The sequence below is a fragment of the Glycine soja genome, chromosome 14 (assembly GCF_004193775.1).
Source record: "Glycine soja cultivar W05 chromosome 14, ASM419377v2, whole genome shotgun sequence".
NCBI lineage: Eukaryota > Viridiplantae > Streptophyta > Magnoliopsida > Fabales > Fabaceae > Glycine > Glycine soja.
In genome coordinates this window covers 20,918,660-20,944,521 of record NC_041015.1, presented here as the reverse complement: position 1 = coordinate 20,944,521, position 25,862 = coordinate 20,918,660, and the positions used below count along the sequence as shown (strand labels likewise).

General features: G+C 35.8%; 1 pseudogene; it reads left to right on the top strand.

Annotated features, from left to right (window-relative positions):
• The first annotated feature begins 18,602 nt into the window (after nt 1–18,602).
• On the top strand, nt 18,603–19,369 carry LOC114383908 (annotated as a pseudogene).
• Nucleotides 19,370–25,862: the final 6,493 nt, after the last annotated feature.

Sequence of the window (25,862 nt, the reverse complement as noted above, 5' to 3'; positions counted from 1 at the left end):
ATTAATTTTATAGATGTTGATCTCAATATGTAGTCGACATTTGTATGAAATTTCATTTAACACATAAGTTTTTTCTACCTATCCTATGTAACCATTAGAAAAAAAATGTACAATGAAAGTGTGATTCCATTGCACAATATACAACAGAATCATACTTTAGTTGTATGGTTTTTTACATAAACAAATTGCATAACAAAATCGTGATTCCATTATGCAATTTTTTCTGTAAAAAAAAAAACATGTACAACAAAAGTATGATTCTGCTGTACACCATGCAACGAAATTACACTTTTGTTGTACATGTCATATTTAGCCCTTCCTATATACAATGGAATTGTGATTTTGTTGTGCATTTTTTCCCTCACCCATAATGCACAATGAAATTATAATTCCGATGTAATAGGGGGGCACGGAAAAAAAATAACATTGTAATTTTTAAATGATGGTAGGGACCAATAGCAACCCCCAAACAATATTGTACTTCAATGATCATGGCAATTACGTAGTATGTTAGGTCAAAAGACAGTTATGTCTTAAAACGAATTGCAATCCTTAATTATTTTGATTAAATGTAGACAAATACAAAGATTAAAAGTTGTGTCTTATGTTCTATTAGCATGTTTCACAAAGTTTGCATTTGATGTTTCAAACGATAGCAAGATGAAATCATGATCTAATACGACATTAGAGTTGACATTTAATACGTTGTGTCTTAGATCCATTTTACAAAGACATTCTCCTAGGATCTGTTAAATCCTAAGAAGAATAAATGAAGTCAAACTCTGAAATTCTTCAATTGCAATCAAAAGAAGAGCTATGCTGCACAAACCTTATTTGACGCAAAAGGAAGTCATTTCTTACTGTAGTGTTCAACATACTAGCGATGAAGAGTAGTTTCTTAGCATGAAGAAATACATGTATTAAATGTCCCAATGGCCACATTCTTCACACACAAGTTTAAGAGAAGAAATATGTTTGTTTAGAGACCATAAATACTTGATTAAATGAGATCTATAAAAACAAAAGCTTTAAAGACATGAAAAAAAAGAATAGAATCATTCATTCAAATAATTTTTGTATAAAACTTACTTTTGGTCAATATTGTATCCTAATTATGAAATTTTGATTTTATTAAAACATTTCATCAATTTTGGTTTCTTACATTTTTTATTGTACAAACTTGAACCTATTGTTGGTTTATTGTCAAATTTTTTAATGAATTTTACTAACATGACATATAATTGATGATAGCTGACATCTAACATAACATAACAATCTAATATATATATTAAAATGACATTAGCACACATGCTAACGTGATTGTCATACTAATATAATACTAAAAGATCAAAATTACACAATCGTAGAAATTGACCAAAATTACACACTTAATTTGTCTCAGTTTTCTCTTTATTATTATTATTATTATTATTATTATTATTTTATTATATTCATTTTTTAAATGATTAAATAAACAATTTAAAAATTTAAAATAACATTAGTAAATAAATAGATGGTGATAAAATTGGAAATAATAAAAGGAATAAAAATGAAACATAACCAAAAGTAAAATAAAAAAAGAGTTTTGACAAAAAGAGAAAAAAATTATTTTAATAGATAGAAATATCAAGGAGAAGAATGCCTATTATTTTTAAAAAAATGTCATAAGAATATCTATTTTTTTTAAAGAAGTTAAAATAAAAAATAAAAATTGAAGAGACTATTTTTACTAATTTGGAAGGATATTTTTTCATATTACTTTTTTAAAACAAACACTGAAGCATTTTTTATTATTATTATTTTTTTCATTTCTTAGCTTTGAGACAACGACAGAAAACTGGTCTAGAACTTCTTTCCATCGTGCCAAATCTAGATATCACTAACTACCCTTCACTTACACTACAAGATGTCACTCCATCGCGATATTTTCATTGGTCTTTCTTACAAGCAAGAGCAGAAAAATGGCTTGGCAAATTGCCTTATTAAAAGAAAACAAATTTAATTTCCTCTCTCAAAAAGAACAATATGATATGAACATAGAAGACAAAGCCATGCACCAAAGGCGTTCGAGAAGGACGAAGCAGCTACCTAAGCATTGGGATATCTACCAGTTAGGATAAGAGGGCCTGGGGTAAAAGCTGTTCGTGTAATTTGTTGGCGGGAAGGGTAGTTAGATGTTGTTCAGTTAGTTAGGGCTAGCAGCAGCAGCTAACCACTTGCGGTTAGTTGTGGACCCTTGCGCATATAAATAAGTTGTAACAAACCTTGAAGATATATGGAAAAATCCAGAAGCTTCTCTTCTTCCTCTCGAGTCCCTTCTCCTCCTAGTTCTCTCTCTAAACTCGCGTTTTTTCTCTCTCTCTGCGAGTTCCTTCGAGCTCTCACAGGTCACGCGTATCGTGAAGGTTCCCTAGCCCTTGAAAGCTAGGTATCATTGGTGCTTTCATTGAGCACAAGTTAAGATGTATGGCGGAAGGCATGAGATCAAAAGCTCTATCATCAGAAAAAATGGAGGAATTGTTTGCGAAATTTGCAGCAACAGTCGAGGCAAAGATGGAGACCTTGTTAGAGCGGTTAGCACATCTCGAAGCTAACATATATAATCCTCAGCAAGCACAACCAGAGGCGACTTCGTTTCCGGTATCAGGATCACACATAGCGCCGCATTGGATGAAGCTTGATGTGCCGAGATTCGATGGATCTGACGCCATAGGCTGGATCTTCAAGATAACACATTTCTTCGAGTATCACACAACAACAGATCATGAGAGACTCACGATCACATCATTCTATATGGAAGGTCAGGCATTAGCTTGGTTTCAATGGATGCACCGAAATGGTCAATTATCGTCTTGGCTAGCATTTCTTCATGCTCTCCATTCGCGATTTGCATCAACCACATACGAGGATCCCACTAGACTGCTATGTAAACTGCAGTAGCGAACCATGGTAAACAACTACCTCTCTGAATTTGAAGCTTTAGCAAATCGAATCATCGGATTACCTTCTCCAATGGCCTTGAGCTGCTTCATCTCGGGCCTTACACCATCGATTCGCCGAGAGGTTCAAGTTATGCAACCAGCCTCCATGAGTCAAGCAGTGGCCTATGCCAGGTTGCACGAGGAAAAGAAAAATGACGCGCGAAAGACGTTTCGGCCTTCAGCTAGAGTTTCCTCAAGCTCTCGTCAACCACCATTGCTTACGCCATCATCCACTCCTCCCTTATTACCTACACCGGTGCGCACGAATTCATCCACCGTTCCTTTCAAACGCCTCACACCGGAGGAACTAGCCATACGACGAGAGAAGGGACTGTGCTTGCAATGTGATGAAAAATATTCGAGAGGACACAAGTGCTCTTCTTCCCTTTTCCTACTCATTATGGAGGATAACGACATGACGACGGAGCCACATGAACAACAGCTGGCCTTGCTGAAAATTGTACCAGAACCACCGCCAGCACAACTGAGCTTTAATGCATTATCAGGACAGGTGGTACCTGAAACATTATGCATGCAGGGATACATTCACGGGCAACCTGTGAGCATATTGATAGATGGAGGTAGCACGCATAATTTTGTGCATCACAGGGTGGTTATGTCAGTAGGGCTCACCATGACTACGATTTCACCGTTAAGGGTCACTGTTGGCAACAGTGATGAACTTCAGTGCCAGCAAACATGTTCCAACGTCGAGGTAACTATTCAGCAACACCCTTTCGTTATAGACTTCCATGTTTTACCTATTTGTGGAGCTGATCTAGTCTTGGGAGTACAATGGTTGAAAACGTTGGGGTCGGTGTTGACGGATTACACCACGCTGACGATGAAATTTATGGTCGTCGGCCACCTTGTGGAGTTACACAGCGAACATGAACAAGCCCTAGAATCCATATCTTCTTCTCAGTTACGAAGCATTATACATACCAATGGAACCAGTATGATGTTCCACATTCGTTTGGAACCATGCACACCCCCACAGCCAGAGATTATCCCAATACCTCAGGAAATCGAGGAGTTGATTGATCGATATTCGCAATTATTCCAACCATTGCTGGACCTTCCACCTTCGAGGGACACTGATCACGCCATTAACATTTTACCCGAAGCAACACCGGTGAACGTGAAACCATATCGGTACCCCCATTATCAGAAGAAAGAAATCGAAGACCAGATAAGCTCAATGTTGGACAAGGGATTCAGACGACCCAGCGCCAACCCATTTTCATCACCTGTGCTGTTAGTAAAGAAGAAGGACGGGTCATGGCGATTTTGCATTGATTACAGAGCTCTCAACACCATAACCATACGCGATAGATTTCCTATACCAACAATAGATGAGTTGTTGGACGAACTAGGCGGAGCACGATGGTTTTCCAAGCTGGATTTGATGCAAGGATACCACCAAATTCTGATGAAGGAAGATGATATCCGCAAAACCGCATTTAGAACACATCAAGGGCATTACGAGTTTCGAGTAATGCCCTTTGGACTGTGTAACGCCCCATCTACGTTCCAAGCAACTATGAATCAGCTTTTTCAGCCCTTCCTGCGTAGGTTCATCATTGTCTTCTTCGATGATGTGCTAGTCTATAGCGAAACGGTGGAAGATCACTTGGTTCACCTGGAAAGCGCATTCAAACTCTTGCTTTCAGGGAAGTTTTCTTTGAAGCGTACCAAATGTACTTTTGCTCAGTCACAACTCGAGTATTTGGGGCACATCGTTTCCGGCAGGGGAGTTGAACGAGTGCCGGAAAAGCTACACGCAATTCAGGAATGGCCTCTACCACAATCAGTGAAGACATTAAGAAGTTTTCTGCGTTTGGTGGGTTTTTACAGAAGATTTATTAAAGGTTACGCTAAGATTGTTGCGCCTCTCTCCCAGTTGCTGTGCAAGGGTCAATTCTGGTGGTCGGAGTTGGCTACGAAAGCATTCACCACCTTAAAGGAAGCAGTCTTCACGGCTCCCGTCCTGGCGCTTCCCAACTTCGACATTCCCTTTGTGGTGGAGACCGACGTGTCTTGCACTAGCGTTGGGGCAGTTCTCTCTCAGAACAGACACCCCATCGCGTTCTTCAGTATTGAATTTTGTCCAAAGCTTCTCGCCTCTTCCACCTACATTCGGGAACTTGCAGCCATCACAATGGCCGTTAAGAAGTGGCGCCATTATTTGTTAGGCCACCCCTTTGTGATTCTCACTGATCACCAGAGCTTAAGGGACCTAATGACTCAGGCAGTGCAGACACCGGAGCAGCACTAGTATCTCATTCGGTTATTGGGATTCGAATATAGTATCCAGTATCGGCCAAGACGCGAGAATGGGGTAGCAGACGTGTTATCGAGGGTTGCCGGAGAAGAAGCTAAGGCCTCCTTGTACCTACTTTCAGTACCTCAATTCTCCTTTATTGTTGACCTTAAGCATGAGCTAGCCACACACCCAGAATTTTTGACGTTGCTGGAGAAAATCTGCAAAGACTTAGCAGTAGTCTCTGAGTATAAAATTGAAAATGGATTAATTCTTCACAAGCAGTGCATTTGGCTTCCCATGGGATCTTCCATCATTCCGTTACTCATGGAGGAATTTCACAGCACACCAACAGGAGGTCATTATGGGGTTCAAAAGACACTCCAACGATTATAGGAGAACTTCACGTGGAACTCCATGCGCAGTGATGTCTGCTCCTTCGTCGCAGCTTGTGTCACGTGTCAGCTTACGAAGTATGACAATCGCAAACCCGCAGGGCTATTGTGCCCCCTTCCGGTACCATATTGGCCATGGGAAGACTTAAGCATGGATTTTATTGTGGGATTACCATCGTATAAGGGCAATACGTGCATCCTCGTAGTCGTGGATCGCTTTTCGAAGGGGCTCCATTTGGGTATGTTACCCACTAAGCACTCTGCAAGAAAGGTGGCGGAGCTGTTCACATCCATGATAATTCGTCTTCATGGCTTGCCTCGCAGCATCATATCGGACAGGGACCCCTTGTTCGCGAGTAAGTTCTGGAAGAACCTATTTGCATTAAGCGGTACCAAGCTTCGTCTCAGCTCGTCGTACCATCCACAAACAGATGGCCAGACGGAGGTTGCAAATCGAATTGTGGAGCAGTATCTACGGGCTTTCGTTCACCGCAAGCCATCGTCGTGGGGGCATTTCTTGTTGTGGGCCGAGTGGTCTTATAACACTTCATGCCACTCCGGTACCGGGGTAACGCCGTTTGAGATCATCTACGGTCGGAAAACACCAGCTATTTCAGAGTAATTGGGGGGAACTTCGTCAGTCGAAGAGGTGGATGAGATGCTTCGCCAAAGGGACAAGGTTATGCAGTTTGCTTTGTCGGAAACTGCTTAAGGCACAACAACAGATGAAACAGACCGCGGATGCTCGACAATGACCTCAAGAGTTCAATGTCGGGGACTGGGTTTTGGTCAAACTTAGACCACACCGCCAAATTTCGGCTTCTGAAACAACATATTCGAAGCTCACTAAGCGGTACTATGGCCCATTCGCGGTGGTGGAGAGGTTGGGCAAGGTCGTGTATCGCTTGAAGCTTCCTGACCACAGTCACATTCATCCTGTCTTCCATATATCGTTACTCAAGCCCTTTGTGGGAGATCCTAAGACAGCAAACGCGGATCCCTTGCCTACCATGGCTAATGACGAACCCGCAGCGGCCCCCTTGACTGTCATTGACTCCAAGCTAGTTCCCTCCGATGATGGGCCCCGATGTATGGTGCTGGTGCAGTGGGAAGGTTCTTCCCGAGAGGATGCCTCGTGGGAAGATTGGCAACAACTCAGGGATCGCTACAACCTTGAGGACAAGGTTTTGTCTGAAGAACGGAGGAATGATATGAACGTAGAAGACGAAGCCATGCACCAAAGGCGTTCGAGAAGGATGAAGCAGCAACCTAAGCATTGGGATATCTACCAGTTAGGATAAGAGGACCTGGGGTAAAAGCTGTTCGTGTAATTCGTTGGCGGGAAGGGTAGTTAGATGTTGTTCAGTTAGTTAGGGATAGCAGCAGTAGCTAACCACTTGCGGTTAGTTGTGGACCCTCGCGCATATAAATAAGCTGTAACAAACCTTGAATATATATGGAAAAATCCAGAAGCTTCCTCTCGAGTCCCTTTGCCTCCTAGTTCTCTCTCTAAACTCATTTTCTCTCTCTCTCTCTGCTATTTCCTTCGAGCTTTCACAGGTCACGCGTATCGTGGAGGTTCCCTAGCCCTCGAAAGCTAGGTATCACAGTACCACCTAATTAACGTTCTTCGAGTTTTCTTTCATCAACAAGAATAATTCAAGGGCCAAAGCCTCATTCATTAAGGTTCTCAGAAAGGTTTACATCCAATTTAATTTCAATTGGAAATTTTATGTTTATTGCACTTATCACTTATGCTACTACTTTCCTGTTTCTTTTGACAATTACTGTAATTCATTGCATATCTTCTGATTTTCCTCTTGCCTCCTTGATTTGCAGTGTCACGTTTATGAATGAAGATCAAATTGGTTCGCCCAATCAAAAAATTGCTTTTGTGTTCTGATAATCATGTTCTTCTTTTCCTTCTTTTTTACGAACTGTTTTCCTTTTTTCGTTACCGAGTTTGGTCTACAGGTGCTGTTAAGAAAAACAATGTTTCCTTGTAATTAAAAAGACATTGTAAAAGTTAGAAGGAGATAATTGAACCTTAATATAGATTAAGAATATCAATTTTGATCCCAAAATCATGATGAAAAATTGAAAAGGTTGAAATAACTAATTGTTACATTGGCCTTAAACTTTTGGATTTGATTTTGATAGAATTGAAAGTTAATCCAAACACATAAAAAAACAGAAGTATATGTGTTTGTTTTATTATATATCACATTCCTTTGTCTTTTATATTTTTCTTAGTTGTATGATTTGCTACACAAGTATTTTTTTTATATATGCATACATGATCAATTAGGTAATCTTTATCTTGAAGTACCTTGATGCTACTTAATAACTTAAGGAGAACACAACCCAAAAGCTTCCTTTTAAGCAGAAAGCTTTCTATTCCTTTATCAGCCGATGCTAACTGCTGCTTCACTTTAACACTAATCCAATGCTGACCCTTTTCACGTACTTTGGTGGCTTCCCACCTCTATGAAAATTCAGTGCATTAACCCTTAATCTAGCTTGCTAGTAGTCCTTTAACCTCACCAATATTTAATACATTATATAAGTAGACCTTTCCAAAATTCTATATGTAAGTATCAATTGTTACTACTTAAGCACACAAATAAACTAAGAAAGTCCATCCCAAAAAGCTATGGTTGGTTAGATGGGAGAATCTCACTGTTTGAGGCTTCTTGTTCTACTCAATTGTCGATCCCACCCCTGCAGCTTTTGCCTCAAAACTTTACAAATTGTTACCTTAAAAATTAGGATAATGTTATAGCAAATATTCCTTAGTACTTTGCCCATTTGAAAAGATAGTATTGGTTGTACTTGTACATCTTGCAGACGTTATTTATAGTATCAACCTTGTCATTATGGTTTTGGTGTCAAGACATATTTGCACACATAGAAGATTGTTTGTTTGCTAGTGGGAGATAGGAATAGATCATATAAACCTACTGTACTTTTATTGCTTCCACTGGATTATATGTTTCTTTTTTCCTTCAAAATCCATTATTTAATCTGAACTTTATAACTGAGTGACTAGTGAGGCGTATATGCTGCCTTTATTTGGCTTAGTCCTCCCTGCCAATAATGGTGCGAAAGTTTGATATATTGAATTTGTTATGTGCTTTGTCAATGCTTTTGGTAAGGGGAAAAAAGAAAGAAAATGCACCTTAGTGGGAATGCATGCATGCACCACTACACAAACTCATGTACTTGTGTTTATTTCAATTTTAATTTCATAAAGAACATTGCAGTTGATCAAGAACCTAAGGAATTTTCTTTTCTCCATCTACTAACCCATACAAATACATGTCTATCCATTAATTATAGTGTAATTAAACTTAAAGAATTTCTTTCATTTAATAGAAGTATAGTAGTTGATGTTAAGTACAAGTTTTACTCCACAGGGATAAGGCTCTTGTTTTTGTTGTGAGCAGAATTATTGTTGTTTACCTCAATCAGAGAAGTTAGCATCAGCAAATTTTAACAAATTCAGATTTGTTATGAATAACAATTACATGAAGGAGAAAACTTATATGCAGATCCTTGAGTAATTTTGATGTTGGTTTTCAATTAAAATTAAAATTTGACTAAAATATGTGGTTGATAACTAATAAAATCTAAATTTTGTGGTTGTTTCTTAAGAATTCTTTCTTTGTTTTTGCTCTATGATAAAATAATAATTTTTTTCCTTGATCCTTGATATTTTTTTTTAATTTATGACAAATTAATAGTTTTATGTTTACTTCCTAATAAAAAAATTTATTTGTTATTAGTTTTTTTTAAAGAGACTAATAACTAATGAATATTTTTTATCAGAAAATAAATATAAAATTCGTTATGAATTAAAAAAAGTGACAAAAATTAAAAATAAAATTTTTATTTTATTAAAGATTCAATATAATTTTTTTATCTATGAACAAACACACAATGTTTATTAAGAATTAAAACATATTTTATCCTTAAAATTTCAATTCATCTTATAATCAGCATAATCAATGTTTACATTAAAGGTTATCATAGATTATTGAAATGAATCTCCAACTTTGATTGGACGACAACACCAAGCAATTGTATCTAAGTTTTGATATTTACATTAAACTAGCGAGAAGCTCGTGCCGATGCACGGGCTCATACTCTAATTTTGGCGCATTACTAAATTTTTGATTCAAACTGAAAAATAGAATTTATAAAGGATGCATATACAGTGACAAAAATGGGTAACAGACTAATGATAAAATGAAGAAAGGTCCAACCTTTTGTCTTGTTGGAATGCGAGAACTCAGATACCATAACAAAAACACATACACCGATATTCAAACCTCATGATACATGCCAAACCAACCTCATGATACAACTAACATGATTAAGCTGCCTTGGTCCATGATAAAAATAAAAATAAAAAAACGTGGCAGTTCCAGTCAGAATGAGCAACAAACATAATGATAATTCTATTCACAACGTAAATGAAAAAATAAAGATAATTACTGAAGAAAAAACAAAGATAATGATATATACATTTAACATAATAAATTGATAGTGATTAATTGTGCAACAGAAAATTAAAGAAATTGTTTAATACCATAAGGTATTGGATTAACAACATTAATGAAAATATAAATAAAATAAAATTAAAACAAAAATAGTCATGAACTTTAGGCATAGTGAATGATGCGCATACAACATCAAAACCAAACAAAAAAAGGTCGAACCATTCGTACTAATCATAAAAAATGAACAAAGGTCGAAGCTTTCTTACTAATCATCATAAAAAATGAACAAAGGTGTAAACTTTCTTGTTGCTATGAATAAAAAAACCACAGAAAGGTAGTTAATGATGCACATGCAACATCAAAACCCAACAAACCCCGAGCAAAATGGTACATAACAACAAACCACCCAACAAAAATCGAAAATCGTACACAAAACATCATACCTGCAAACGAAGCCAAAAACGAACCACAAACAACGTTTATGATGTATGAACAAATAGGTGCAACCTTTGTGGCTTCAGATACCATGACACCTGCAAATCAAGCCGAAAACGAAGAACAAACAACGTTTATGAACAAAAAGGTCGAAGCTTTTAGTTTTATTTTGTGCGAAAAAAGTCAAAAACCATCATACACATCCGCAACCAAGCTGAAAACGAACAACAAACAACGTTTATGAACAAAAAGGTCGAAGCTTTTGGTTTGTTTTTGTGCGAAAAAAACAAAAAAAACCATCATACATCCCGAACCAAGGCGAAAACAAACAACAAACAACGTTTAAGACAAAAAAGGTCGAACCTTTTGGTTTGTTTTTGTGCGTAAAAAGTAAAAAACCATCATACATGTCGAATCAAGCTGAAAACGAAAAACAAAAATGAGGAAGAAAAATGGAAGTGCAAATGATTGCTGATAGAAAAAGACCAAAGCGAATAATGGAAACCATGGAGAGCAAATCCAAAGGGGAGAGAATTGAAAGGCACAATCAAAATCGGAAAAATGAAAATGGCTTCAACAGCGCAGACCCAAGCAGAACGGGAAGAGGCCAAAGAATAAGTTCAGCGTGCCTCGAGACTGCAAAAAAAATCATGGGTAACTGAACCGACAGCAGAAAACGAAAAAAAACAATAAATGCACAGTAAAAAGACATTTTTGGGCGGTAAAGTGGGTTGCTGGGAGTGCGACACGTAAGCCCTGGCAATGCCACGTAGGCATTGTCAGGGCCTTGTTTGTATCATGATAGATGATAGCGTATCAATGACAATGACATGCAATAGAATGTAGCACTCATTCCGTACAGAGTCATACACTGAATTTTGGACACATGTACTTGCATATTCCAAGGATGAGTCTTCTACCTATTTGTCAAAAGAGTCTACCACTTCGACCAGGCTTCCCTCTGGGTGTGGGTGTTGCTAGATGCACTCAGTAGTATTGCTGGTGCACCCAACAATTTCCCATTTTCCCAAAATCATCATTCCATAAAATTTTATGGAAAAAGTTCTTCCGTAAACTCTTATGGAAGAACTTCTTCCATAATTTTTTTTTACGAAAGAACCTCTTCCGTAAAATTCTTACAGAAGAAGTTCTTCCATAAGAGTTACGTAACTTTTACAGAAGAACTTCTTTCGTAAGATTCTTACAGAAGAACTTCTTACGTAAGAGGTTTTTTTTTTTTTTTTTTTTTTTTTTTTTTTTTTTTTTTACGGAAGAACCTCTTCCATAAGAGTTTTTTTTTCATGGAAGAAGTTCTTCCGTAAAATGTAAGAGTTTTTTTTTAATTTTTTTTTGAAAAATATTTGTGTCAAATTAATTTAAAATTAATGACCCAAGCAAGACTCGGACTTGTGACTTTCAAGCTCTAACCAACTGAGTTAACGAGCCAATTACGCTATAAAATAAATAATGTTGCTATACATAACACTAAAATTTCTAATGCATATTTAATGCACATGTAAATTTAAATAATAAATTTTCTAACAATTAATTTTGATATAAATCATACAAATTATTTACATGCGCATTAAATATACATTAGAAATTTTAGTGTTATGTATAACAATATTATTTATTTTATAAAGTAATTGGTTCATTAGCTCAATTGGTTAGAGCATTATGCTAATAACCTGAAAGCCACAGGTTTGAGTCTTGCTTGGACCATTAATTTTAAATTAATTTGTCACAAATATTTTTCAATTTTTTTTTTAAAAAAACTCTTACACTTTACGGAAGAACTTCTTCCGTAAGAGCTTTTTTTTTTTACGAAAGAACCTCTTCCGTAAGAATCTTATGGAAGAACTTCTTCTGTAAGAATTTTAGGGAAGAGGTTCTTTCGTAAAAAAAAAAAATTCTTACAGAAGAAGTTCTTCCGTAAACTCTTACGGAAGAACTTCTTTCATAAAATTTATGAAAGGGCAATTTTGGAAAAATGGGAAATTGCTGGGTGCACCAACAATAGTGCTGGGTGCACCTAGCAATACCCCTTCCCTCTTCCTGTTTGTTTGCGGAGCATCTCTTGGACCCAGATCAGCCCACGGTTACTAGGGCCCTATCAGAAGCCCAATGCTGGTCCACAGTCCACTCTCTTTTGTCAGACTACTTTACACACACTGCTAATGCTTCTCTTCTTTGTAGTCATCTATTAAAGGGCATTGATCGTGTACGTGTGAAGTATACATTATTCAAGACCATTCTTCAATATGTTTCAACTAATCAAATCCCTTCCCCAATGGTAATGAACCATTTAACTAAATTTTGCAACTTCTATAACCCATTTGTCGCATCCAGCTTGTCTCCGAGCCAGGTTTGGACTTTTCAATGCCAATGCCAATGCTCTAACTTGCAAAAGTGGCTTGAGTCGAGCCGCGACAAGGCTCGAGCCAAGCTCCAATTAGTTGCTACGTTAAAATGTGGCTTGACTTGTCTTTTTGTGGTAATTATGGCTTCATTTGTTGTGATTGTTGTGACTCATGGTTTTGCAATGATTGTGCCTATGTAGGGATTGACTTCCATGAATTTGGCTTCGGAAAGGAAGTTGGCTAAAGTGACGGCTCAACTTGACGCAACTGCAATAGGAACTTATATAATGAATAAGGACTTGGAGACAACAAGTCAACTTGTGGCTAGGCTAAATGACGAGTTGGAGTACATAAAAACTATTAGTGAGATTTTGGCTTGAGAGAAAAGAGGATAAGTTTCAAGCCGATGAAGAAGTAATGCACTTGTTATAGAAGAACCAATGTAGTTTTGGTGATCAATTGGATGAATTGGAAGAACATTTGTATTTATGTTTCATGATTATTAATAGGACTAGAGACCTTGTGTTGAACTGGATCACTAACTCAACTTGATCTACTAAAGTGTCACGTGATTAACTAATAAATTATTTACTCGTTTAGTTTTCAATTATTAATGATGTAAAAGTATTTTATTTGTTTAATTTTCAATTATTGATGAAATAAAAGTATTTTATTTGTATTACTTCAGCATGTTAAGATTAGATATTTCTAAAATACATCTTACAAGGTAGTTATGTTGGTGTGTGTATTTTTCAAGTCTGGGATCTATTGTACATGTTGAATAAAAATTAATCTTTTAAACAATTAATCTAATTTGAGTTGGATAAGATATCTATAGGTAGTAAAAGATTTATGTACCTAATATTATCACATGGATTTTAAGAATTAAAAATCAAAATTATTGGTTTGCTTAAAATAGCTTTGTACCATCTCACACATCCAGTTATTGTACTTTTGTTTTTCGTTAGAACCATGTATTCTGATATGCAAACTTTACATCTTTATTTTAACAAAATTTTGCCTACACATTACTTAGGTAAGACACTGAATTTACGCAAGTTTTGATCATTTGAAATAACAAAAAAACAAAATAGTAAATTACACTTACCTTTCCTAAGTTTAGAACTTTTAACACTTAGTACCCCTTCTTATTTTCACCTTGCACTCATACCCTCTATTTTTTTTGTCATTTGTTACATTGTGACCCCTTCTTGCTCAAATACCATAAAAAATCGTTAATAGAAGTTACGCATATGATTTGCACATGCTTTTTAATGATTTATTTTTCCCAAAATATCCTTATCTTCTTCCTTGCTTAGATTAACATAACAAACTTTTTTTATTTAGAAAGAAGGAACCGAAAACTCTTGCACATGTGTTTTATACATTATTTGAACTTTTAAATGAAAATCACTATAAAATATGTAGAATGGGAAAGAGTGTGAGGTTAAATAAAGGCATGAATTAAATCTCAATTGCTAATGGAAAATTCCATTAAAAAATTCATTAAAAATGCTTAAAATTCCACATCAATTACTATTAAAAAGCAAAATCTTCAACTTTCTCTTGCAGATGAAGAATTTAAATTAAGAAACAAGGAAATGAGGAATCAACACATACAATAAGAGCATCTCTAATGAGATTTCTTGAAGGGTTTCTTAAGTGAAAAATTATTTCTTGTTGTTTCTTTTTCATTAAAGCAAATCTATGAGAGGTAAAGAGAGCTTCTTAAAAATAAAATATATATCTTACTGTTTCTTAGTAATAAAAAAATAATATTTGTTTGATACATAATAACACCATAACTAAGTGAAAAAAAAAAATATAAAAGTGAGTTTCTTGAAGTTTTCTATAGTTTTTTTACCATTGGAGCAAAATTGTGTATGAATTTATTATAATGACATGACACTTTGGGGACCACAAAAAATAATGTGAGAACCACAAAAAGTAACTTAAGAAACTCCCTTAGAGTGTGTTTGGATGAGGAGATTTAAAATTCTGAAGAATTTTAAATTCTAAGAATTTCAAATACTTCAATTGAAATTCTTTTATTTTTAAAATTTTGTGTTTGGATAAAAAAATTAAAATTGTGAGGGTGAAAAAAAATGAATGCAAAGAGAAGAGAATATATGGTTGGTGTGCTAGTTATACGTGTTCCCCTACATCCACACCCGATCGATGTTTCACGAGTTTAGACGGTGTTTCTTGAAGAAGAGGATCATCGGCGCGAGGGAAGAGTCCCGAGTTCGAGAACGAGATTTCGGGAACTTTCAGGGGTAGAAGAGAGGATGAAGGTTATTAAGAAAATACGCGAACATTTTAGAAGATTCTTCTATAAGAAGAGAATCTCAATTTCTCACCTTTTAGAAGGAAATTGAAATTCCACATTTTTAGTTGTTTAAAATTCTCTTTTAAAATTCCAAAAATTTAAATTCTTCATAAAAAAATATCCAAACAATGAATTCTAGATTACAAAAATTTAAATTCTCTGATAAATTACTTTCCTTAGTTAAAATTTTCTATCCAAACGTACTCTTGAGAAATTTTCATTGGAGATGTTATAACATGGACAACAAGTGTTACAATCTACAACACAAAAACTTCATTTTTTTTTCAAAAATCACACAACAGTTTCACAATTTTTTTTCAACAAACCAGAACCTCAACTTCTTCCAAAAACCACACAACAACTCAAGCTCAAATATGAGCATTGAATCATGTTGATGCACGGAGCGAGTTGTGGAGACATCAAGGTTGACACACTTTTGGGAGTCATCGATGGGCTTCATATGGAGATTGTTGGATATTGGCGATGATGCGGTAGAGACTTCGAGGGGGTGCGGGCGGCAAAGAGGTAAGCGACGAGGGATAGGGACAGAAGAGGATGTTGGTGGCAAAGAAAAGAAAAGGGTAAGAGGGAGGCTGAAGAAAAGAGAAGGGTTAGGGTTAAAGAGAACAATCGCCAAAAGGAATGTGGTAGGGGTGTTTTAATGGTGACATTTAAGGCGAAGGAGATGACTGAGGGCGGTGGCACAGATTGAGTGGTGCACTTGTGGTTGTTTAGGGTGGTGGCACTAGTGTTTGGTGGAGCTGTGGTTGTGAAGGGTGGGCGTTAACTGTTGGAAACTGAAAGAGAGAAGTTTTTTTTCCTACCTCCCCCCCTCCCCTCAATTTTCATTATTAGCACCCTTTTTTTACACACCAACACTCCCTTTTAAGAAGGGTTGTTCGGACTTTTCACTAAAAAAACACTATTAACTAATGGAGGCACTCAAAGGTGCCAAAGAAATGTATTTTAATGTAGGGGGTGTGAGTATAATAAGTACTAAACTCAGAGGAATGAGCGTAATTTTCTTAAAACAAAATCCCCTAAAAACATTGACATTTCTTAACAATTCTTTTTATGCATGTATACTTAGATTGATCATAACTAGCATTGGGGGAGGATGATCATAAGAACTATATATACGATTAGTCTTTGTGGGAGGGGTTGCGGTCTACCTACAATTTGTGATATTCATCTCTTAGAGCATCTATAATAGGAGTTGCTTAACAAAAAAAAAATATTTTGGAATGCCGCATGTGATTTTGAGTTGTTTAAAATTGGAGAGTGATTTATGCAAACAACTATTGTTCATGAGGTTCTTAACTTTGTTTTTTTAAAGGAAAAATATATTAATGCAAACCAAAGAAATTACAAGAGCATATAAATTAGGTTAAATTGTAATTTTGATTCTCATATAATTTCAAATCCGCAATTTATATTAAAAATAATTGCTTAACTTTGTATTAAATATAGGAGAGAGAAATAAAATATTTGTGAGTTAAGCAACTCATAAATAAAAATACCCATTGAAGAGAAAATTTATTGTGTTGTTTTAGATTGAGGTAACATAAATTGATTTTTTTTATAATAACACAATTGGAGATGCTCTTTCCTATTGTCACTTGAGAATTATGAGCAACTAAAAAAATTATCATAAATAGATAGTAGTTTTATATTTTCTTTAATTTGTATGTATATTTGTAATTAAAAGGCTCACCGGAAAAGAAAAAAAATAGTTAAAATAAAAAGACCCACATTGAGTTGGTTTCATTTTTTTTCCCTTACTACTCAAGCATTTGTTATAAAAATCCTCACTCCATTTGTTAAGCACATTTTTACCTTTACGAGTTTGTAATTTGAATTAGTAATTCATTTTAATTCTCAATATAGTCGACACAACCACTTGAAACCTAACCTAAAACTAGATCCAAAATAGTCTTTTTATATCCAAAATTTCATGCTTAGTTCAATCCTTCACAAATAATCCCATCCATATTTTTTTGACTCAACACCCATGTCCAATATGAAAATATAATTGTCTCCAAATCAAATTCCAATCCTAAATTAGTATAAAGAGATTAGCATATGAAAGAAAAGGCTATAATTTGACTAATAAATCCAAATAATGAAATACAAGGATCATTAAAGATTTGGTCTTGCCATGCCACACATGGATCCTTCCATACTCATGTTCAAACAATTCCCATGAGACTAATATTCTTTTAAAAAATTGTTTACGATTATTAATTTAATTGATTAATCAGGGTTGAGGATCTTGCTCTATTAAAAGACCAAAGCAAATGCAATTTTCTATGACTAATCTATTAAACTGACAAATTCTTCCTTAATGGCAGTAGGTTTTTATATTGAACTAAAAAGAAGAAATGACATATATTGCATGTTGTGGAAAGTGTAATTTAATAATCCCAAACAATTTGACAGCATTCAAAGCACAGGCTCACAAGTTGAGAACTTACCGCCTCCATCACTAACTTTACAGATTCACCAATTACATTCATTAATTTGTGATCATCTACCACACAATCTCGAATTTCCCGGATAGGGGTGAAATTGACACATGAAGATTCATGAGATAATGTTCATGCAACAAACAAGTAATGATTGAACCTTATTTATTCATCCAATTCAATATGAAATGACTGATCAAGGGATACAACACATGTCCATTTTTTAAGGAATAAACAAATATGAAATGATGCCTACCTTCTCTAAGCTGTGCTTGCTCCAAAGCCTATAAGCACAATTTGAGCTCCTTATTCTCTGCAGTCAAACCCGTAGTGTCTCTCTGCATCATATTAGGTATTGATAGATTTGATGCTTTGCTTTTTTCTTATTTCCCTTATTATGCATGCATACAAAATTGAATTTAGTTAAAATACTAAGAGTAATGCTACATAGTTAAAATAGTTTGATTGAATTCAGCCAAACTATGCAAAAGCACGAATTTGAGTTTTGAATCTGTAATATCTTACTCAAAGAGTCTTGCTCTTATGGATAGCGGCAAGAGCCAATGAAAACAAGGGAACCTAGCAATGGCGGATACCTGGATAATTACAATTTCTATATTCTAGTCACTATTTTAGTATATTGTAAGTTACTTTCCTTTAATGCCACTACATTAGTTAAGAATAGTCATTGCCTCATTATTTTTAGCAGAAGAAATTTATAAGAGACCAAGGATAAGATATTCTATTATAGAAAGAGAAAAACAAGCACAAACTTTATGCCAAGCTTAGTCTGTCCTGAATTTTCTGTGATCTGTCTTGAAGTGTTTGTGAAATTGGCCAAACTTTTCTAATTATTTTGTGGGATTTAGGCAATGAACCATGGGATGAAAAGCTCATTTCAGGACAAAGTGAGACAAGTTTCAAAGCAATTCTTTCAACTTCTAAAGGAAGAAAAGCAAAAATGTGCTAGGGAAAGGGAACCAAACAATATTGAAGGATATGGCAATGATATAATATATTCAAAAAATCAGAGGCTTGATTGGACTGACAGAGTATACCTGAAAGTGCTTCCTGAAGATCAGAGGAAGTTCAAATTTTGGCCTCAAAACCCCAATGATTTCAGGTATGCATTCTTGTCCCCTCCAACTCCCAATGAATGTTCTTTTTTACATGAAGTAACTAACTAGTACTCTAGTACCTCCAACCCATTTTATCTCTCTATTAATTTTCTTCTTTTACAAGTGCGTATTAGAACTTTATCCAAATTAGGCACAAGCATAACATTATTATTTTTGGCAAAGGAATGAGCAATTTCCTCCATTTCTCTTGGGTTAGTGGCACGAGTATTTAATCTCAATGAATATATTTCTCAATGCAGGAATATTGTCCTACAGTATACTGAATGCATAAGACTACTAAGTGAAGTAATTATTAAGGCCACGACAAAGTTACTGAACTTGGAAGAGGACTGCTTCCTAAATGAATGTGGAGAGAGAGAGCTGTTATGTTTCTGAGATTCAACTACTACCCTCCATGTCCAATGCCTAATGGTCTCAGCTTGAAGCCACATGCGGATGGATCCACCATTACTTTTCTATTGCAAGATAAACTATTAAACAAGTGGCCTCAGATATCTTAAGAAGGGGGGTTGAATTAAGATATTGCAAACTATTTCCCCAATTAAAATTCTATTTCAATTTCAATGCAAGTTGCAAGTTCCCTTAAAAATGAACTCTTAAATAACGATTCAAATAGAATAATCTGAATATAAATATAAAGCAATAATAAATAAACGAGTTTAAGGGAAGAGAAAGTGCAAACTCAGATTTATATTGGTTCGACCACACCCTTGTGCCTACGTCCAGTCCCTAAGCAACCTGCTTAAGAGTTCCACTATCTTGTAAAATCCTTTTACAAGTTCTGAACACACAAGGACAATCCTTCCTTTGTGTTCAGATTTCTTTACAACAAGAGACCCTCGGTCTCTCAATTCCCTTTGAGAATTTAGAAAGTAGAGAAGAATAAATCTCTATTGAAAGAGATAGATTGTACAATCTGAGCACTCAATTAATTCCTTATTGAATTGCAAGTGTATTGGCTAAGGAATTCTTAAGAGGATAAAATGTTTTTGCTTTTTGAGAGAATAAGAATTTTTGTTATGAAAATCTCTGAGCAAATTCGTGTTGCAGGTCACATATAAATAGACCTTTGGTGGCCATGTAAAAACCATTTGAAAAGATGTGACTCTTAGAAATAATTTTCTGAAAATCTCCTCTGGTAATCGATTACAGGATTTGTGTAATCGATTACAGGCTTTAAAATTTGAATTAAAACGTTTATTAACTACTGGTAATTGATTACCAATATTGTGTAATCGATTACACAGTCTAAAATTTGAATTCAAATTTTAATGGCTGTTGTAAATCATTTTTTGCCACTGGTAATCGATTACATCCTCTAGTAATCGATTACCAGAGAGTAAATCTCTTGAAAAAGACTTTTTAACATAAATTTCTTGGCCAAACCTTTTGCTATTTCAATTAGGAATTCCCTTCCTAAAATACTAGTGATCATCTTGATGTTGTATCTTGTATTCTTGAATCATTGTCTTGAATTAAACTTGAGAAGCGCATTTGCATCAAATCATCACGATCATCATCAAAACATCAAAGTCATTTGCTTCTACAATCTACCCCTTTTTGATGATGACAATCTAAGTCCTGAAATCAAGATACAAACAATGTATATGCATAATATATTACGTTCACTCCCCCTATGTTTTGGAATTGATGATCACTTGATTTCTAAGCTTTTTCTAAGCTTCTCTACCACCCCATTTTTCTCCCCCTTTGGCAACATCAAAAAGCCAAAGTTCGTGGGAATCAATATAGATAATATAATGAAGTGGACAAAGATCCATCATAAGTCATAACCAACCAAAATCATAAATAAGTCATAACCAAAATATAATCCAAACAGTCATAATTCAAAACCACATAAAATCCATACCAAAAGATAAATAGAGTGCATAAAATGATAACTTAAATACCATAGCCAAAATACACGGCTTAAAAGAAAAATTAGAAACTAAACTCTAAGAAGGTGGAGGTGGTGGTGGAAGATCGAAGCTCTGACGAATATAACCCACATCTTCTTCAAGCTGTGTGAGACGGATATCCATTCCGGTAAAGCGATTATCCAATGAATCAAAACGTTCTCCAACATAAGTACGAAGTCCCCGTAACTCGGAAAGAACTTCTGTCATGAGGGCTGAATCATCTTGCTGAGGAGGAGGAGAAGGAGTATGCTCATCTTGTGGAGGAAGTGCATCTTTCTTCAGCCATTGACCATTCCGATCCTTATGGTATCCAAAAGAAGTGACTGCACCAGCACCAATAGCAAAGGAGTGCTTGACTTGAACAAAAGGTTCATCATCAAGCGGAATTTGAAAATGACGGAAAAACAGAGTGACCAATTGAGGGTAAGGGAGAGGTGCATTGGCCCGTAATGCCTTATGCATTCGGTACCGAACCAAGTGAGCCCAGTCAATCTGACGACCGGTAAGGAAAGCCCACATTAAAATCAAGTCCTCCTCAGAGTCTTGAGCCAAATTTGAAGACCGGGGAAGTAAAATCTAACAATAATGTAGTGCATGATGCGATTATCAAAGGCCAATGATCCGGCCAGCAATCTACCGGTCATTTCATCCTGGTCATTACAAATCATAGGGCGAGCATCATGACTAGAATAATCAAATTTCCAGTCATCAACAATGGTGCCCTCAAAAAGTGCACCTTGACTGGGTAATTTAGTCAAAGAAAAGAACAATGATTGATCAATGATCATGGAAATACCATGCACCTTAGAAGAAATAATGCCATCCTCAATTTTTAAATTGTAGTAAAAGACTTTGACAAGTTCAGGATAATAAGGCAATTTTAAAGACATGAAATCAACCAAGCCAGAGTTTTGAAACACTTGATAACAACCAAATGTCTCATCATTGAAGAAATCTATGTCTAGGTACTTAGGGTCTAAAATGATCCTAGAAGAAAATTGAGAAAGGTACCGTAGACGATGATCATCAGAAGAAAACAAAGTGGATGATCTTGGAGATGATAAAGATGTAGAAGCAAAGCTTCATGGTGAATCAAAGGTGATTCAAAGGTGTTTTGATGATAACAAAAGATGATGACAAAAAGCTCAAAGATCAATCAAAGAACAACTCAAGTGAATCAAGATAAGAATCAAGAAGAATTCAAGACTCAAGAAGAAAGTTAAGAGTCAAGAATCAAGATTCAAGGTTCAAGATCTCAAAAATCAAGATCAAGATTCAAGACTCAAGATTCAAGAATCAAGAGAAGGCTTAATCAAGATAAGTATAAAATTTTTTTCTCAAAAATTGAGTAGCACATGATTTTTCTCAAAACATGTTTACCAAAGAGTTTTTACTCTCTGGTAATCGATTACCAGTAGCAAAATTGTTTTGAAAAAGTTTTCAAATTGAATTTACAACGTTCCAATTAATTTCAAAAAGCAGTAATCGATTACAATGTTTTGGTAATCGATTACCAGTGCCTTTGAACGTTGAAATTCAAATTCAAATGTGAAGAGTCACATCCTTTCACATAAAAGCTTTGTGTAATCGATTACACTGATTTGGTAATCGATTACCAGTGACTGTTTCTGAATAAAATCAAAAGATGTAACTCTTTAAAAGGTTTTTGACTTTTTCAAATTGGTTTTAAGTTTTTCTAAAAGTTATAACTCTTCTAAATGGTTGTCTTGACCAGACATGAAGAGTCTATAAAAGCAAGGCTTTGTTTTGCATTTCAATAATCTTGAACACTTATTTCATACAATCCTTTACAAGCCTTGAATCTCTTTGAACTTCTTCTTCTTCTTTGTACCAAAAGCTTTCTGAAGTTTTCTGGTTTTCCAAACCTTGAAAACCTGTGCTATTCATCTTTTCATTCTCTTCTCCCTTTGCCAAAAAGAATTCGCCAAGGACTAACCGCCTTAATTCTTTTTGTGTCTCTCTTCTCCCTTTTCCAAAAGAACAAAGGACTAACCACCTAAATTCTTTTGTGTCTCCCTTCTCCCTTGTCAAAGAATTCAAAACGACACAGTCTGAGAATTCTTTTGATTCTTCCCATTCCCTTATACAAAAGTGTTCAAAGGACTAACCGCCTGAGAATTCTTTTGTATCCCCATTCACAAAGTATCAAAGGTTTAACCGCCTGAGATCTTTGTCTTAACACATTGGAGGGTACATCCTTTGTGGTACAAGCAGAGGGTACATCTACTTGGGTTTGACTGAGAACAAGAGAGGGTACATCTCTTGTGGATCAGTTCTAGTGGAGGGTACATCCATTAGGTTCAAAGAGAACAAGGGAGGGTACATCCCTTGTGGATCTTTGCTTGTAAAAGGATTTTTACAAAGTTGAAAAGAAATCTCAAGGGCTGCAGGTCGCTTGGGGACTGGATGTAGGCACGGGTTGTTGCCGAACCAGTATAAAAACTCTTGTGTGCTTGTCTCCTTCTTCCCTACTCTTTTAATTTCCGCTGTGCATTTAATTTCCGCTTTTACTTTCTGTTAAGTTTCTCTTCTACTCGATATTCTCTTAACAACATAAGTAAAAGCCTTAGAAGAGTAAATTTTTAATTAGTAAAGGTTCAGGAATAATTAATTCAACCCCCTTCTTAATTAGTCCTTGATTCTTGAACTCTTGACCTCCCCGAGAAAGGAGTTTCTTGATGATATTGCAGATACTTTGGAAGATACACAAAATGAAGAAAGAAATCTAAAAAGAAAAAGAGATGATGAAGACAAGGATGATCAAGATGACACAACACAAGAAAATGATAATCTTCCCAAAGAATGGAAAACTTCAAGAAATCATCCTCTTGACAACATCATCGGTGATATCTCAAAAGGGGTAACAATTAGACACTCTCTTAAAAATTTATGCAATAATATGGCCTTTGTTTCATTAATAGAACCGAAAAACTTTAAGGAAGCTATTATAGATGACCATTGAATAATAGCTATGCAAGAAGAATTAAATCAATTTGAAAGAAATGATGTATGGGAATTAGTAGAAAAACCTTCAGATTATCCAATCATAGGAACTAAGTGGGTATTTAGAAATAAATTGGATGAAAATGGTATAGTAATTTGGAATAAAGTTAGACTTGTAGCAAAAGGATATAACCAAGAAGAAGGTATAGACTATGAAGAAACTTTTGCACCTGTAGCTAGATTAGAAGCCATTAGAATGTTATTAGCATATGCATCTATTATGAATTTTAAACTTTATCAAATGGATGCCAAGAGTGCTTTCTTAAATGGTCTAATTTAGGAGGAGGTATATGTGGAACAACCTCCTGGGTTTGAAGACTCACAAAAACCAGATCATGTCTGTCGCAACCTACCCTTCGGCGGGAGGGCGACGCGTGACTCGCGGGATGCGTGTTCCACGAAAGGAATACGCGCGGAGTCGCCACCAACGTTTATTTGAGGAAAACGTCGGAAAAACCGGAAAAGACGCGATCTACGAACTTTTAAGTGAAAGGTTCGGGAGTTGTTTTTACGCACGGGGAAGGTATTAGCACCCCACACGTCCGTCCCAAGGGACGACAGCCTTTAATCGAATGTGCAAACATGACTTTGATTTTTTATGTTCCCTTTTTATGTCTCTATATCCTTTATATCATTTTTATATTTTTTCTCTTTTTGTGGTCGACAAGGGTGTTTCCCTTTGCTCCTACGTATTCCTCAATTGCGATGAGGAAATCAGACCTACGTAGTTCTTTCTTAACAAGTGATTCTTTTTTTACTTAAAAGGTGATCATTTTAAGGCGTTGGACCTTGAAAATGATCCATCTTACTTAATGAGAAATTGAAATGATAAACTTCAAAAACCTATTTTTTATGGACGAGCTTGACTAGGCGAGTTGATTTTAGCCTTAGTTTCACTTTAGTTATTAGTCAATTCGGTTTAAGAATGAGAAATCCCAAAGAGAAAACGTCCGATTGATTTTCCGCTTTATTTTACCTAAAGATGTTTTTTTTGATTATTATATTATTATTTTACCTCTTTTTTTGATTTCCAACGTGGTTACGGCACGACCGAACGGTCGGAATTCATTTTAACCGAAGTTAACGGATAATACAATTCAAACGTTCGGTGGAAATTTATTTTATTTTTAAGTTAAGCGAGAAATGACTTAAGTAAAATGGCTTAAGCACGTCAAAAGGGGGGTATAAAAAGTAAACGAAACGAGAATAGAAATACACAAAACACAATGTGGACCACTACGGGTACATGAAATGAAACGAAAAGCTTGGTTCGAGGTACTTACCCGTTGAAGATCGAAGAACCATGAAGAACGAATGAAGAACGTCGAAGAACGGTTGAAACCTTTGCGAAATTCCTCACGGAAAACGTTACGGAAACGTTTCAGAAGCGCCTCGGCTTAGATTTTCTTCACGGAAACAATTTTTCCAAGCAAATTCGAAAGAGAGAGAAGTGCCTAAGGGGCTGAACCCTTTTCTTCTTCACTTCCTCCCCTATTTATAGCAAAATAGGGGAGATGCTTGCCGCCCAGCTCGCCTAGGCGAGCAGGGTTGCTTCCTCCAGAAGCAACAGCCTTCTGGAGGAATATTCTGGAGGGCCCAAGTGGGCCTGGTTGCTATTTGCACCCCCATTTTTACTAAGTACACCCCCCTTGCCCTTTTTTTTTGGTGATTCTTTTTTTCGTAAAGTTACGGAAACTTACGAATTTCGTAACGATACTTGTTTTCTTTCCGTAATGTTACGGAACCTTGTGGATTACATAATCATCCCCTTTTTGACTTACGGAATGTTATGGAACCTCACTTATTTATGCAACGATGCTTCCATTTGATTTCCGGTGTGTCACGGAACCTTACGGATTGTGCATCAATATTTTCTTTTGTTTTTCGGCATGTCCCGGAATTTCACAAATTGCCTAATGATGGGTGCCAAGAACCTCACAAGGACCACAGAAAGGTCGCATGTCATTAAGCAAACGTCCCCGGACGAAATTAGGGTATGACAGTTGCCCCTCTTTACTTGTTTTTTATTGGAAATAAAAGGAAAGTAAAG